Source organism: Harpia harpyja, chromosome 23 (genome assembly GCF_026419915.1).
Source record: "Harpia harpyja isolate bHarHar1 chromosome 23, bHarHar1 primary haplotype, whole genome shotgun sequence".
NCBI lineage: Eukaryota > Metazoa > Chordata > Aves > Accipitriformes > Accipitridae > Harpia > Harpia harpyja.
This window is the reverse complement of record NC_068962.1, coordinates 7008265-7024290: the sequence shown is the minus strand read 5'-3', so window position 1 is coordinate 7024290 and position 16026 is coordinate 7008265.

Here is a 16026-nt window from a genome sequence, read left to right as displayed (position 1 = left end):
GTAGAATTCGGTTTTGCTTGCACAGCTAAAGTTTTGAACTAGGTTTTTACCAAGAGAAATTTTACTATATGCAGTCAGGTGAAAAGACCATTGACACTCCTGTATTGGATATAGGCTTCGTGTGCGTGAATGTGTTGATTCAGTGCAGTAGCGTAGTTTTGAAACTAACTCTCGGTCATCCCCACTTAAGGCACCTTGGCTTGGTTTCTAGAGCAAGTTTTGTGCATGCGTACTAGTTTCCATCTGTGTGAAATTAAACCAGAAGCTTTTCTCCAGGAACTTAAAGATGTGCTCTAACCCTTAGGGGAGGTCCAAACCACTGACCCGTCCTTGGAGCAGCTATGAATCATGTCCATGATGGGGATGTTCAGTTCAAGGCATCAGAGCAGATCTAATCTGAAGGACAAGCCGTGGAACATACATAAGGTGGATGTAGGGGCATCAGCAGCTTCAGTCTGCCAATCTGCTTTTGTTTGCTGAATTACGTGATAAAGTAGATGTAGCCTTAGCTGCCCAAAGAGAGATTTATAGGCTCTTAAGACTTTCCATGGAACTAGCCCACAGCTAGAAGGAGGAAAGGGTAAATAGTCTGTGGTAGATGATGTCTCTGGGAACACCTAGAGGCTTATATTTTATAGAGTTGTTTGGTGGGAATGCATGCTTCATGCCATCGTTTCCTGGGAAGCAAAAAGCACTCCACAAAACAGATGCATTTTTAGACACTCTTCCTTCATTGCGCAATTGGAGCTCTAACTTTGATCAGTTCTTGAACTTGCCAGTGGGCATAAAAAGCTCAGAGGTATAGAGCTTATGTACCTTTTGGATCTTGTTTATTGGTTGAGCTCAAAGTGGTGAAAGTGAAGAAATCCATGTCGCAGAATATAAAAGACATTAAGTTCTAAGACAGTATCTTTATTGACTGGATAATTAAGCTCTGCTGCTCGGTTCCTGAACAGCTCTGGTTCTGCATTCCTGAATAGTTATACGAATAATGCCATTTATCTATTCTTATCTAGAAAGTAATTATATTTAATGTTATACAAATGTATTAAACATATGCAGAACAAACAGAATCTTTTGCTTACATTATTTCTGTTATAACGTAATTATTTTTAAAAATTCTGATATCATAGCCCATATAAGACCAAAAAAAATCCCAACCCCAAACCCAAAAACCCGGATAGGGAAAGAATAAACTTATTCTTACTTTTTAACTTTTTTTTTTGTGTTTGTTTTGATTTTCTGTTGTATCCAGTGAATGAATTCCAGATGTTTTCATAGTCTTCCCACTTATTTCTCATACTATGCTATGTATTTAATTAGGCAACGTTTGCTGTGTTTGAAAGTTTTTCTCCTTTTGGATCTGTTTTTTGATTATATGATATATATCATATGATTATATAAATACATATCATAGTACATATTAAATATTGCATATTATATGTTATAGGTTGTATATGTTATACATTATATATTTTATATTTACTTTATATAGATAATATTTTATATAATTTTCATCATTACAGTCTGCACACAGATGAGAAGGGAATCTCATACTGTAATGTCATGTAACACATATGGTATAAAATTTCAACCGGTGACATGACTATAGCCCAGCAAATTCTGTTTCGTCTAAATGGATCTTTTCAATAACAACTTCATAGTGATTTGAAAATCAGAGAATCACAAGCCTTTTGTAATCTATTTCAGTAGAAAAATCACACTGTGTCCCCAGAACAGTCAATCATTTGGGGAAAAGAGATATTGCTCTTGCATGTTCTTCATAGTGTTTGACTTAGCATCCTGCGTTTTTTGTAAAACAAACAAGAGAACATGAATGCTATCTACGAGCACCTAACTCACTCACTGGAAGCAAGACAGATGTATTCCAATGCATTATTGCTTTGCCTGTTTGAACCTTAATTGTGCGGATTTATCCCAAGTAATGTAATTTTTGAATTTGTGAAGAAGCTGATCAATTTACTAGTAACATTCCCCATCACTTGACCACTCAGTGCAAGCATGAGCCTCGGTATAAACTCCTTATGGATAAGGCTTTGGTTTTAGGTCATGGTGAATACTTTCCCTTCCCTATTTGAAGGGAAGCACTCTTTGATGTTGGTGACATGCATACATTAGTAAGAGTGGTACCAGTATCTCCCAGAACTGGATACGCAGTCATGAGGGCCACATTAAGAAGGCGGGTGAACCTGCTGGAGTCTTACTTGTTGCACATTTTCATTCTCAATAGAGTTCTAGCTGAGAGCTAAAAAATTTTAAATTTTTAAACTATCACTAGACTATTAGAAAGACTGCAGAGAAATTATATTATAGAAAAGGTACTATAGAGCTTTACTTTAAAAAACTAAATAGAATAGCTTAGTACTTTGATTTTCTTTTATGTAGAATTGTTTTTTACATGAACTTAGATTTGACAGATTTTGTAAAAGCTTCATGTTTTTAAAAAAGCATTGAAGCAGGATAATTACTCATAATGAGCATAGAGAAAAAGGACAAATAGCCACAAACTTGGGACATAAGTGTTGACCTAAGTTTTTGACAAGGCACTGATTCCTGCATTTTTAAATGTCATTAAAGGGCTTAGAAAGGGCGAGGAGTAAGAGTGCTGTGTTTGCTGACAAGACCAGAAGCCTTTCTTTTCCTAAACAAGTGTATATGGTACTGCTGTTTACAGTACTGCATATTTTATATTTAAGTGAGACCTATAAGGCAGACTTTACAGAATATGTTAAGATTTTGCACTCTGAAACATTTTAATAGCTAGTTTCATACATATGAAGGAGGTATTCAAGATTTCAGAAAACACTCAACTTCCATAAAACAAATGTGAACGAAAGACTTCTATGTGCCCATGAAGTGAGCCACATATCACTGAATCATATTCATGGATATGACTATCAGTCTACAAAAAAAGTCCCCTAATTAATAGCACTGCAGGTACAAACAAAATTGGATTTTTATTGAGTCATTCCTGTATTGGTAACTCTGGATGCAATACTGCTGAGTAACTCTGTTGTGTTGCCTTCCCATAGAAGCCATATATGTGTACAGAAATATCTACTTTCTGCTGTGATGTGACAGTACATATGTTCTTCAAGAGGTCAGTGCAAATCACATTATCGCCCCTACCACAGAGTACCCAAGCTATGCTGTTGTCATTGCTGGTGCTCCAGCCTTCAGCCAGGAGAGGTCCAAAAGGCTCATCAGTCAGTGCAATAATTTCTGTGACAAACATATCCTTCTAGGCACTCACCAGCCTAGGCTGCTTTGAGCAGGTGACTATTTGTTATGGTTTAACCCCAGCCGGCAACTCAGCCCCACGCAGCCGCTCGCTCACTCCCCCCCGGTGGGATGGGGGAGAGAATCAGAAGGGTAAAAGTGAGAAAACTTGTGGGTTGAGATAAAGACAGTTCAACAGGGAAAGCAAAAGCCATGTGTTCAAGCAAAGCAAAACCAGGAATCCATCCACCCCTTCCCACAGGCAGGCGGGTGTTCAGCCATCTCCAGGACAGCAGGGCTCCATCACGCAAAGCGGTCACTTGGGAAGACAAACGCCATCACTCCCAGCGTCCCCCCTTCCTTCGTCTTCCCCCATGACGTCCTGTGGGCTGGAATATCCCTTGGGGCAGCTGGGGGCAGCTGTCCCGGCTCTGTCCCCTCCCGACTCCTTGTGCCCCCCCAGCCTGCTCGCTGCTGGGGTGGGGGGAGAAGAGAAAAGGCCTTGACGCTGTGTGAGCACTGCTCAGCAATAACGAAAACATCCCTGGGTTATCAGCACTGCTTCCAGCACAAAGCCAAAGCAGAACCCCATACTAGCCACTATGAAGAAAATTAGCTCTACCCCAGATGAAACCAGCACACTATTCAAGAGAACCCAAGCCAGATTATTTAATTTACTGTGCCTTACAGCCGTCAAGTCTGCCTGGATTCTCTTTCTGCGCAAAATGGCAGAAATCCTGAAATGGCAGAAGAATGTCATATCCTTAATATAGCCCAGGCCTGCAGTTTCTACACAGCTCCTGAGTATTTGTCCATCCCTGCACAGCCAAATTTCTGTAGGATTGGGAGTTATGGGATTCAAACCCGGCCAGTCCTCTGTTGGCCTTCCTTTGACGCCACGCTGCTTTGTGTTTTAGCACTCCTGCTAACTCCTTTCTGTTCTCATCCAGCTCTCTTCACCTGCTACTTCTAAATGTCGTAACAATAGCACTTGACTTACCCTGTGCACTTCTGCTGTTCCTTTATACCGATTCTTTCTGATGTGCCTTTTGTCGTGTTCCACCTCTTGCATGATTCGTTTCTGCTTCAGTGGCGCCTAATGAAGCAAAAGCCATTCCTCCTCTCTTCTTTGTGTCTCAGACTAATTGTGTGTTTGATAAGATTTCTTTCAGTAAGTTCTTGCTTTCCTACTTTTCTTTTCCCTTCCTGTACCTTCCCAGAAGATCAAAACCACACATTCCAGAATTGGATTTTATAACATCTGTTTTATTGTCATTATTCTCGTGCTTTCACTCCTTCCCTTCCTTACTCTTTTTAGAGTGGTACTGCAGTATTTCTGATCAGTTGCATACAAATGATTGTCCATTTTCCTCTTCTCAACCACTTCTTCTATCTGTTAGAGTCTTCTAAATCAGTAGCCCCCAAATAATTCCCTCTACCTCTAAGATAAAACAGTGAGCCTGAGTGTATTGCAATATCTTACTGGAGAGTCTGGGGAAAAAAACTTCTTTCAAATGGACGTAGCCATAGTAGTCTCATGTCCTGACAATATACATATTCTTTTTTCACTTTTACTTTCATTTGTGGACAGTCTTCCATTGAGCTTCTCAGCTCTTCCTGTATATCAGGTAATATATTTTATACATCTAGTATTTTGTACATCTATTACAACATATAGCAGTCTTAATTTACAGTAGAGTGCCTTCTCCCATTTTTCCTTGCTTGTTCTTCCTGAACATCACATTTTTGGCAGCAATATGTCAGTCCTGTGACTGGATTTTAAATTGCCAATTAAACTGCTATCTTCATTATTTACCAAAAATGGATAAACATTCAGTTTATCCATGAGTTGCTCTCTGATACTGACTTTCTCTTAGAGGACTCAAATACTATATTTGAATCGATATTATTTGTGAGTACTTCAATATTTTTTCTTTTTGAAAGCATGAAGGTAAAATTCAGAAAGCCAGTTTTATTTCTTGAAGCTGCAAATATAAGTGACACTTGGCGTCATTCAGCTTGCAGAGATGGTGAATTGCTACTGAGCTTGAGCTTGACCTTGAGTTTCTAACAACGTTCTAATGCATACATGTGTATAAGGTGAGAATTGGTATACTGGATTGAACCAAAGCCCAGCTGGCCTGGCAGCCTGTCTCCACTAGTGCCGAAACTTAATGAATCATAGAATTACAAAATCATTCAGGTTGGAGGGAACATCAGAAGATCTTTAGTCCAACCTCCATCTTCTCAGTAGCCTCTTCTTAGGTTTTGGAAGACAACTATTAGGTCCGTCCTATGTCTTCTCTTCTCCAGGACAACAAATACAGAAGTAGAGACAACCTACAGTATTACTTCCCCAGAATACTCTCCTGACTTCCAAGAATTTGTGGCTTAGTGCCTAAATTTCTGTGTCAGGGATGATAATCATTTTAATAGCCTTTGATCATCTTGTCTTTCATTTACTCTTTGAAAATTTTGTGGCAAAAAGCTTCATAGCTCAGCTATGTTACCTTGTTGTTTTGAGCAGCCAATCACTAGTTTTATTTGATGAATCCTATTTCTTCTATTCGGAGAAAGAGGGTACAGTCTATTCAGTGGCATAATGATGCTCTCTGTTTTCTTAATACTTTCAACATTGTTTTTCTGATAGTTACTGAATACTGAGCACAGAAACATCTGCTATAATCCTCGAACTCATTCCTGTGGGGTACAGGTCCATTAGCATTTTTGTTTTCTCTTGTGCAGCACTTTACATTTATCTTCACTGAATCGTATCTGCCATTTTAACATCCAGTCACTACATCTCATGCTTTCCTTCTATGCTTCATAGCTGATGCTTATCTTTACTATCCTTGAATAATGTAAGTCACAGGAAGCACTGTCACCTCGCTATTTTCTGAAATTTTGAGCAGCACAGTCCCAGCATGCAAACATGTAGACCTTCTTCTAGGGATGAAATTAATCCTACCTGGTGTTTCCTATCTTTATCCTGTCTTTATTTCATGAGCAAATGTTCGGTCTTATTCTAAGTCCCCACAAGAGCTTTTGATGAAGCACCTCGTTGGATGCTTTTTGGAAATCCAGGTAGACTGCAGCAGCTGTGTTGTGGTTTAACCCCAGCCGGCAACTACGCCCCACACAGCCGCGTGCTCACTCCCCACCTCCAGCAAGATAGCAGGAGAAGAGAATTGGAGGGGTAAAAGTGAGAAAACTCCTGGGTTGAGATAAGAACAGTTTAATAATTGAAATTTAAAAAAAAAAAAATTACAAAAAATTGTAATGAAAAGAAAAATAACAAAGAGAGACAAATAAAACCGAAGACAGAGAAGTGATGCAAATTAAAACAATTGCTCCCGCCCAACTGACCGATGCCCAGTCAGTCCCCAAGCAATGGCCCCCTGGCCAACCTTCCCCTAGGTTTATATACTGAGCATGACGTCCTGTGGGCTGGAATATCCCTTGGGGCAGCTGGGGGCAGCTGTCCCGGCTCTGTCCCCTCCCGACTCCTCGTGCCCCCCTCGCTGCTGGGGGGAGAAGCAGAAAAGGCCTCAGCTCTGCGTGAGCACTGCTCAGCAGGAACGAAAACATCCCTGGGTTATCAGCACTGCTTCCAGCACAAATCCAAAACACAGCCCCATACCAGCTACTGTGAAGAAAATTAACTCCACCCCAGTCAAAACCGGCACAAGCTGTACGTCCCCTATGAACAAGCTTGTTGCCTCCTTTGAAGAATGCCAGGAGGCTGGTAAGGCAAAGCCTCCCTTCCCAATAACGCCTTGAGCTCTTCTGCAGTATATTGTATTTGTTTGTGTGTCTGCTGAGTCTGGTCTTTGCTGTAATTACCAGCAATTTGTCCAGTGCAGACAGTAACCTTACTAGTCTCTAGCTCGTTGGGTCTGTCCTGGAACCCATTTTAAAAACAGCCATCACATCTGCCCCCTCCCAGTCCACAGGTGCTTAGGCACTTCTAATTCAAATGTTGCACATCACACTTACTAGCTAAGCTGTTTTATCCCTGAGATTTTTGGTGGATGACATCTGGTCCTGGCTGTTATCATTAATTTTATCTATTTCTTCCGTAGCCTCTTCTACCAATGCTTAAATTACAGCTCCTGTAATGAGTTCCCAGTAAAGAAGTTTTCTGGCCCAAGACCCTTTTCACATGTATCGCAAAAATAGAACGCAAAAATAGAGGATTAATTTTGTTTCTTTGTTATGGCTCTGTCTTCCCTGAGTGCTTCTTTTATCCTCTGAATATCTGCTGGCTCTTTGGACTCCCTGACAGACTTCCTGTGCCTGATACCTTTGAAAAAATATTTATTGTTGTTTTTTGCAAACTTTCTTCAAGTGGTCTTCTCGTTCGCCTTACTGTGTTTTTATATTTAACCTGCCAAAGTTTCATCCTCTCTAGTGTCCATATTTGGACACCACTTCAACGTTTTCAGACTTGCCTTCTTGCATTTACTAATCTTTCTTGCACTGTTGTTTAGCCATGCTGGCTTCCTTTTGCTTTTCTCAAATCTTTCATGACAGGAAGTATGCATATCCTTTTTACCTTCTGTATAGTCTCTAAATTGTGCTCATGCTGCTGGCGGAGATTTAACTCTTTTAGTTAGCATTTAATCATCTTTTAGCTATCCTTTTTTAGCATATTTTTAACAAGCTTCATTATTCTTAGGTAGTTCTTTAAGGAGTTGACCGCAATCATAATTACTTTTTAATGGTTTTTTGTTGTTGTTGTTGCTGCTGCCAATGTTTTAAAGCATATTGTGGTCACTTTCACAGAGTTGTTCTTTGTCAGTAAATCATGATGAAGACAACAGAGTTGAATTAAAATAGAACATATTTCCAGAGGGCAAAACCACACAAATTTTGTCCAGTTTCTTAAGTACCATTATTTCCCCTAAATGCTTTCCTAGAATTCTTCATTTTGGAATCGAGCTTCCCTCTAAGCTCCAGGCTGGAGACAGGCTAAATAATTCTGTGCGGTGCAATCTACTGCATCAGTGTCTATCTGTTTAAGAGTGGGAGTGAAGCATACAGGCAATTATTTTAAATATGCTTTAGTATATCTGGTTAGACTCTGTTGCAGAAGCATCCCGCCTATGTCTTGGCACAGTCACATGCTAATAAATGTCGGAAGAGCAGAATAAAACAGGCTGCTTGGACCCTAGGGATTCACCTAACCTGGAGGAATCTTCATGAGACTCTTTAAAACACAATTATAGCCCTTTTGTTTCACTGCATTCAATCTGACTAATTTTATTTTAATATAATTAGTAAAGTATATTCAAAATATATAAAATAGAGTGTAGATTTTTCAAATGGATTCATTATATCTACCTTCACCCTCTCTATAAATTTTCTCTTATCTCTCATAATAGACTTGGTGAAATAACCTGCTGAATTTAGTCTGGGAAGCACTGTGATATCCGCCAAAATAGCAATTTTCACCGTTGTCTCTAATTAACCAGAGAACAGTTGTGTTAGTGGTGCTGGCCACCTCTGACTATTTTTATTAATATGGGATGTGATTCATGGTGACTGAACATAAGGTACAGACTACATCAACTTATTTTGCTTGATGTTTCTTATAGAACTAATAACCTCTGTTATTTTTCTTTAAAAAGTAAGCTGCACAGCTTCATCTTTTTCCCAAATATGTTCCAAGTGCATAACACAGTAAAATAAATCCACATAGGTATGTTAATATTCCCCTAGTCCTATTGCTCTAAAAAGCTGCTTCTTCAGCTTATCAAAATATGACTGCACATTTTTAACAAGTCGTCTTCAGCCCAGCTGGAGCCCTTGCTTAGATAACACTGTATAGCCCCAGAAAGGGACAAAAGATAGAGTGTTTAGTCTAAGTTAAACTGTTTCAGATATTTCATTCAGAGGACTTCAAGCAGGAGCATAAGGCTGCAACGTAACTTTTAAGCTAATTTGTACTGGCATTGCCAGAATCTTACTATTCATCCTCTCCAGCTCCATAGTCCACATCCCTCACATCAGCACTTGCAGTCATCTGACTCTGGAAAAAAAGAGTCAGTTCAAAAAGCTACACTAATGAAAGGATATTTCACTTTTTTTTTTTTTTTTCTTTTTTTTAAATGAGTTAATTTTCTTCCGGGCTGGCTTTCAGATCACCGTGGAGTTAGAAAAGAGTGGAAACTGGTGGTAAGGGCAGAGGAGGAAACAGCAAAAGCAGAAGCTTCTGAAGCTATATCTGACATATATAGACTTTGACTTCACCATTCACTAGATCCTTGTGACAATGGGAATTAGTAAAACATTTCAGATTGCTTACTGCCATCTTCCAAGGCACCATCTACCCATCTTTAATGGCAGTTGCTGCAAAGGAAGAGAACCTGAAACAATAAAAAATAGCTGGGGTGAAGAGGAGAAATATTTGCTGTAGTGACTGTGGTAGAAAATTGTATTTTGAACGGTGGAGAAAGAGCTTTTTTTGCAAAAAAGGGAGAGACTAAGCAAGAGTTTTCAAAAGTACCTTGCCTTCAGTTACGGTTTTCCCTACCTGCTTAATAAAACTGCAATTTTCCCCAATTTCCACATTCTCTCACAACCTTGCTAGAACTGATATATTCACTGGGACACCACAGTTATTTTCCCTGTATCTGCAGTTGGCAGAAGACATTTTAAAATAAATCTGGGTGAAGGGATTGGCACTACAGTGTTTACACTGAGTATTATATTTTTAGGAAAGAAAAAATAAAAACATTTTCTTTCAATGAAAGGGCAAGCTATGAGAAAACCACCAGAAGTTGTGCAATTCAGATGATTATGAAATCTTCACATTTTTGCCCAGGATGTGATGTATCTAGCTGCCAAGTCTGGAAGTCATGTCTTTTTGTGTCACAGTAGGCTAACTCCCTGTTTACCACAGAGACTATCCCGCAACTTACTTCAGAAAATGGAGCCAAAGCAAGATTGTATGGTCTACAAATGCTGCTAGCTAAGATGGGAAGCTCAGCAAGTAAATATCAAATCTCTCTTATTTCCCGTCATGTACTATCTTCGTAATTGCGTATGACAATTCTCTGAGTTTTACTTCAACTTATTGCCTATTGAATCTCTCCCTTCTCCTTTCAGAAAAAAAACCCAAAAAACCCAAACCTGGTTAATTTTTTTATGTTCCCAGTTTCAGTGGCTGGACCACATTGGATCAGAGCCTACTGCAGCTGCAGCTACTTACCAACAACAGAGCAGTGTTTGAGAGAAGAGTTTACCCAAACCTCCTTCTTCCTACTATTCCCTCATGAGGGTCAACACTTAAGGAGTAGTAGCACATGTTGCCCTGCTCTTAGTGGACGATTCCTTTGACTTTCTTGATGAATGGGGCTTCAGCTGAAGAACACTGTAGCGACTGAAAAAAGGACATAAGCGGGTTGCATTCAAAGCGCTGTTCGCTGTACAGTGTCCCTCGTTGAATTATGGAGCCATTAAATAATAAGGCTATGTACAAGCTCATTAACTGCTGGTTTGTAGCGTGTGTGTCTGGATAACTACTCTTTGATTTTGGCTGCTCCCACTCCCGAACATTTTGGATTGGATCTTTGTGTGCAGTGAAAAGAGAATACAGATCTTTGGCTCCACTGGTATCTTCCTTCCTTCTCTTCTTCTGTATAATAAACCAGCTTGCTTTAGCCTCTTGTTTTTAGCATTTGAAATTCACATAAGAGATCAGTTTGATGTCAAGATGTCTGTGAGAAACATTTGAAACATTTTAGTTTGATTAGCTTGATTGCTTCCCCCAAATATATTGTAGTGTTCTACAACTTTAGTTTGCGGCATGGTGCCAGAAATGAAAGCTTTTTAGTTTTCAGCTAAGCTACCTTCCTGGTACTTCTTTAATGACTGCAATGCATGGAGTCTGAAGATGTTAAATGAAAGAAGCTAATGAGGAGATGCATTAAAAAACTTTCAATCTCTTAGCATGATTAGATTTAGTTTCATTTTGGAAGTGGGGCAAAACTGACGGAAAGAGGAACAATATTTTACAAAACACACAAAGGAATTCTGAATTCTAACGAACACTAAGTTTTCTTACATTTCAATCAGTTAAAAAAAGGACTAATTTTTTGTTTGTTTGTTTTTTTACATGAGATACTAGGCAGCGATCACATTTCTCTCATGTTGTTGCATTAATACCGGCGACCTCACAAGGAATTTCTTTGCCTATTTCCTCTGAGAAGAACGAATCTTTTCGCACCCTGCAATTCCCTGGCCTGGCCAAGCATCCTGCAGGAGGGAGCAGGCTGTCCCGCAGAACCCCACCTGTCTGCAGGTGGTGGAGGTGGCTGTCGTGGTCCTTGGTGGTCTCCTAAGAAGCCCTTCTCCTCCGCCGATGGGAGCTGCACGCTTGGTTTCAGAGGTTTCATGGGACAGATCTCTGCCGGAGGTGAGGACAAGTGGAGACCTTCCCAGGCAAGGGCACGGCGAGTGGGATTTCTGTGGCGGGCAGGAGGGATCGGGGAAGCGGCATGGGGATTTTGAGGGAAGAGCTTGAGAAGAAGGGGGCTGCAGCGTTAATGCATAGAGCTTGGGGCAGACCTGAGAGGTAGGAGCCTGGTAGATAAGTGTGACTCCCGACACTGCGGGGAGTGAAAAAGGGACGAAAAGAGGAGAGCTCGGTTCTTGTGAGAAGCATTTTTACAGCCACCTAATTGTAAGACCAATCTTGCCAGTGAGCTGGGCTTGGTTTTTGTTTTGATGATGTCATAGCTAGCGATCCATCTCTATCTGTGATGTCTGTCATCATAGTCAGAGAGGGATAGAGAGCACTGAAAATTTAATTAAAAATGAATGGCCCTGTGAACATAACTAATGAGGTGCGGCATTCCAAACTGACCATCATGGGGTTTTTTTCTGATTAAGCTTAAAAGCTTGTTCTTAAATTTTGGTTCTGGATTTCCTAATGTTACTGTAGAATTACACTGACATTAGTTATGTTGTTCTACATAACAATATTGATGATATTCATAATTGTATATTTTACTATTTTGTGTAACTCAAGGAAATACCGAGTCCTGGAGACTGGTGTTGGAGCGATTTGTAATTAAAATTAGACTGTAAAAACAGCACACTAACTCCATGCATCTGACTTCTGCATATTAGGAGCTAATGTTTATTTTAATGTCAAAGCCAATTTTTTACGTGTTTTTATAACTGTTGCTGTGCAAATTAAGTTTCTGGTTTGTAAATTCAGTCATGGAAATTTTTGAAGATAAAATCATACATTATATTAACATTTTGTCATTTCCTCTACCCTTCACATAGTGTTTTCCTATGATTGTAAGCACTTCTACACAGGGGCTATGGATTGGATTGCGCCCCACGCTGCAGTGCTGTGTGAGGAGAGCCAAGACAGCTCTAACGGACACCAGCAGCAATCTGGCGTGGCACTCAGGGTGGTTAAATCTCTGACATACGAAGTACAGTGGTTTGCCCTCGATCTTGTGACTGTGGCTATGTATGTTCTGATTCTTGTTTACAGCTAGCTCACGGATCACACCAATACACTGCCATCTGTGTTGTATGTCAGGCTATTTTTCTGTGTTTATTCTGGACACTTGGACAGCTTGTTGAGGTCTAATTGGGTCCTAAGGGGATACACACACACACACACACACATTTAATATTTATCTATCTTGTGCATCATGACAAAAAAAATTAATTCATGTTCCACTGTGAAATTCTGGGATTATTTAAACCTATATATTCCACTGAAAATGCTGGGATTTAGATGTAAATTTTATTATTGGAATCGATCTGATAGTCTTAAGCCTGTTGAATATATTTCGGTGTATATATTTCTACTAACTTCAAATCATGTTTGCGCCAGTTCTTTGACATACACATGAGAAAGCCCACAGTGTGACATTTCAGAATCAGTATGCAAGGCTGGCACAATTACAAGAACATTTATTATTTGTAAACTGAACAGATACAACACGAAAAATTAGAAGCATAATGCCAGTTCCACAATTTATTTTTTAAGAACAGAATCATACTTTTAAGATGCAAAGATCCACCTTTATAAATAGGTAGGAATAAAAATAGGTCTGTCCTTTCAGATATGTGCAGATGTCTGGGGTGCATTTTAACAGCTTCTGCCCTTAACTTTCTTTTGGGGAGGGTAGACTAAGATTCCTGATGTTGTCAGTGTAGGGAATTACTTCAGTTCCTTCCTCCTAAGACAGGAATGACAAAAATATTATATATAACCTCCAGATATCAGAGGAGGAGGAAGTTACACCTATTACTAGTGTGAAGAATAACAAAATCATCCTTGGCTTTTCCTCCCTGGAAATGACTTCAGGGACAGAAAACTGTAAAAGTACTTATGACTGTGTGGATCACTCTTCTGGCAATCTGAGAGATTAAAACAATGTTTAGTTCTGCTGCTGTTACCATGCTCCTCACATAGAGCCATGCATTTTGTAGCAAAACTAAAGGAAACCTTCAAGATGTATACTAGCATTTATTGTATAGCTACCAGAGCTGTGTTGCTAGAAATGAACCACTTCATTATGGGATTTTATTTAACTCTGGCCAAGAGTATAGCAAAGCAGATTGTGCAACATTCTGTTTTTATGGTTTCTGTGTAAACATATTAAATAGATTTTTAATAAGAACTTCACGATACAGTCATTTATTAATAACAAACAGAGAATTTATACATCTGTTTTGTTAGTGACTTTTAGGAATTCTGATTATGGGAAACTTGCAAGATTAAACCTAAACATTCTAATTCTAAACATTACCAGGATTAAGTTGAGTGAGACTCAGGCCGTGCCAGCTCCACTGCAGGCTTTCAGAAAAGATGTCTCTTGTGAATACATATGTTTCTGCCCATTCATTCAAAGCATGGTCTCTTTTCTTTTTTGTATGTTCTCTAACTTGAACCCAGGACTGTTCCTATCTCTTTCCCACCCTTGATTTCTCTTCCCAGTCCCATTTTTCTGACACAGACAGCTCTATTTCCTTCTTTCTGGCTTTCTTCTCATCTACATATCTCTTCCTTACAATTGTCTTCTGCTTATACTCTTTCTGGACTCCACATTCCTCCTCATCAACCCTTCTTCAACTCCTCAGATGACCTTCCTAGTCACCACCACATCTTGCCTTGTCCCCACTGCTTTGAGAGAGTTGTCTTTCTCTTATTTCCAGGCTCTCAAACCTTCCCATCTCTCTGTGCCACACTCCCCCGACTGCAGCTGTAGATCCCAACCTGTCCCAGTGCCAGACTTCCAACAGTCCATAGGTCCTGCTTCCAGTTTTCCCTTTTTTACTCACCTAGAGGCTCGCAAAAATGTGAGTGCTTGCCCAAATACTCTCCCAGTAGTCACATAACAAGCATCACCCGCTGGTTAAAAATTTGGGTATTTATAAACTCTCTGTGTGTGATTATACCTCCCCTTGTCTCCTGAATGAGGTTCCTGGGTACCAGTCCTTTAGAATTGCCCCAGTGTTGACGGGACTGACTAGCTGGTTACTGGGCTTACCTGAGATCATCTGCCAAAGTGTCCCTCTGCACTTCTCTGCAGGGTCCAGCTCATTGTGGCTTCCCAGGCTGCACTGCTTGAATTTAGCCCTGCACACAATGGCACCTCCCCGTCTTCTTGCTCAAGGGCAGAGTAGTCCAAATTCTCTTCCAGGATCTGGGACACCCGAAGGTGATTCCCACCTCTTCCTATGGCCCGGAATCCGGAGAGCACTCTGGAGTCAGGCTCTCCTTACTGCTGAGCCAGTTGGCTAACGCTAGCCTCGAGCTCACGGTCTGATTCAATGCATGAACAGTGAGCACGAGGGGAGAATTTGAACTCAAATGCGAGCTGGAAGCCTGTGCTAACATGACAGCACACAGGTACCCTCTCAGTCTCTCCTCTTGTGTCTTGTTCCATTTTGTAGGGAACAGTTTTATTTTGCAAGGGCAGAGAGGGAAGAAAGTGAAAGAGAGAATGTGTTCCAAACTTGCGAGTCTGCCAGCTGGAATGGCAGCATATCAAAAAGAACATAATACATATGCAACACAATATAAATGACTAAATGACATGACTGTCACAAGGGGAGAATGCCCTCCTTTTAGTACGTGTCAGAATTCAGATGGTTGCAAATGACAGTGCCGCTGCTGAACACTTCTTTCAGGTATCAGACAATGCAGTCTAGTGAGGTTTTACAATGTTTTCACTGTGGTTTTCTAAAGCATGATCATCTGCTATTGTTTGTATAAATGTCAGAATAATAATTCCAGAGACCACAAATCTGTGGTGTTTATTGCCATCTAAAAATGTGTATAAAAGTAAGAAAAACACATCACAGCCTTAAAATCTTCTAATTCAGTCTTTTTGTTTGATCCCACAAGTCTGAAACAGGAAAAGAAAAAGCCACAGTCATATTGATGGTGGTCTTCATCTGTGCCATTAAGAATTACAATTTATAACACTTTTCACTTTCTTAGTCATAGTGGTCTCTGTTGTTCCAGTCCTTTGAGGAGTCTGCTCTAAAATGTAATGGTTCTTTACAGGGTTTTTTTCATTATACTCTACTAAAATTCTCTTATTACCTCTTCCTATCAACTTAATTTTTTCTTCTGTTCTTAGTGCCTTATCCTCCACTAATGTAAATCAGCATAGCTATTCTGTTCTCAAATAAACTGCACAGATTTATACTAGGTGAGGTTTTGTCTCCAAGCATTTGGACATAAATAGTAACTGTGAATAATGGTCTTTTTCTCTAACCATATCTTAATAAAGAAGAAAAAAA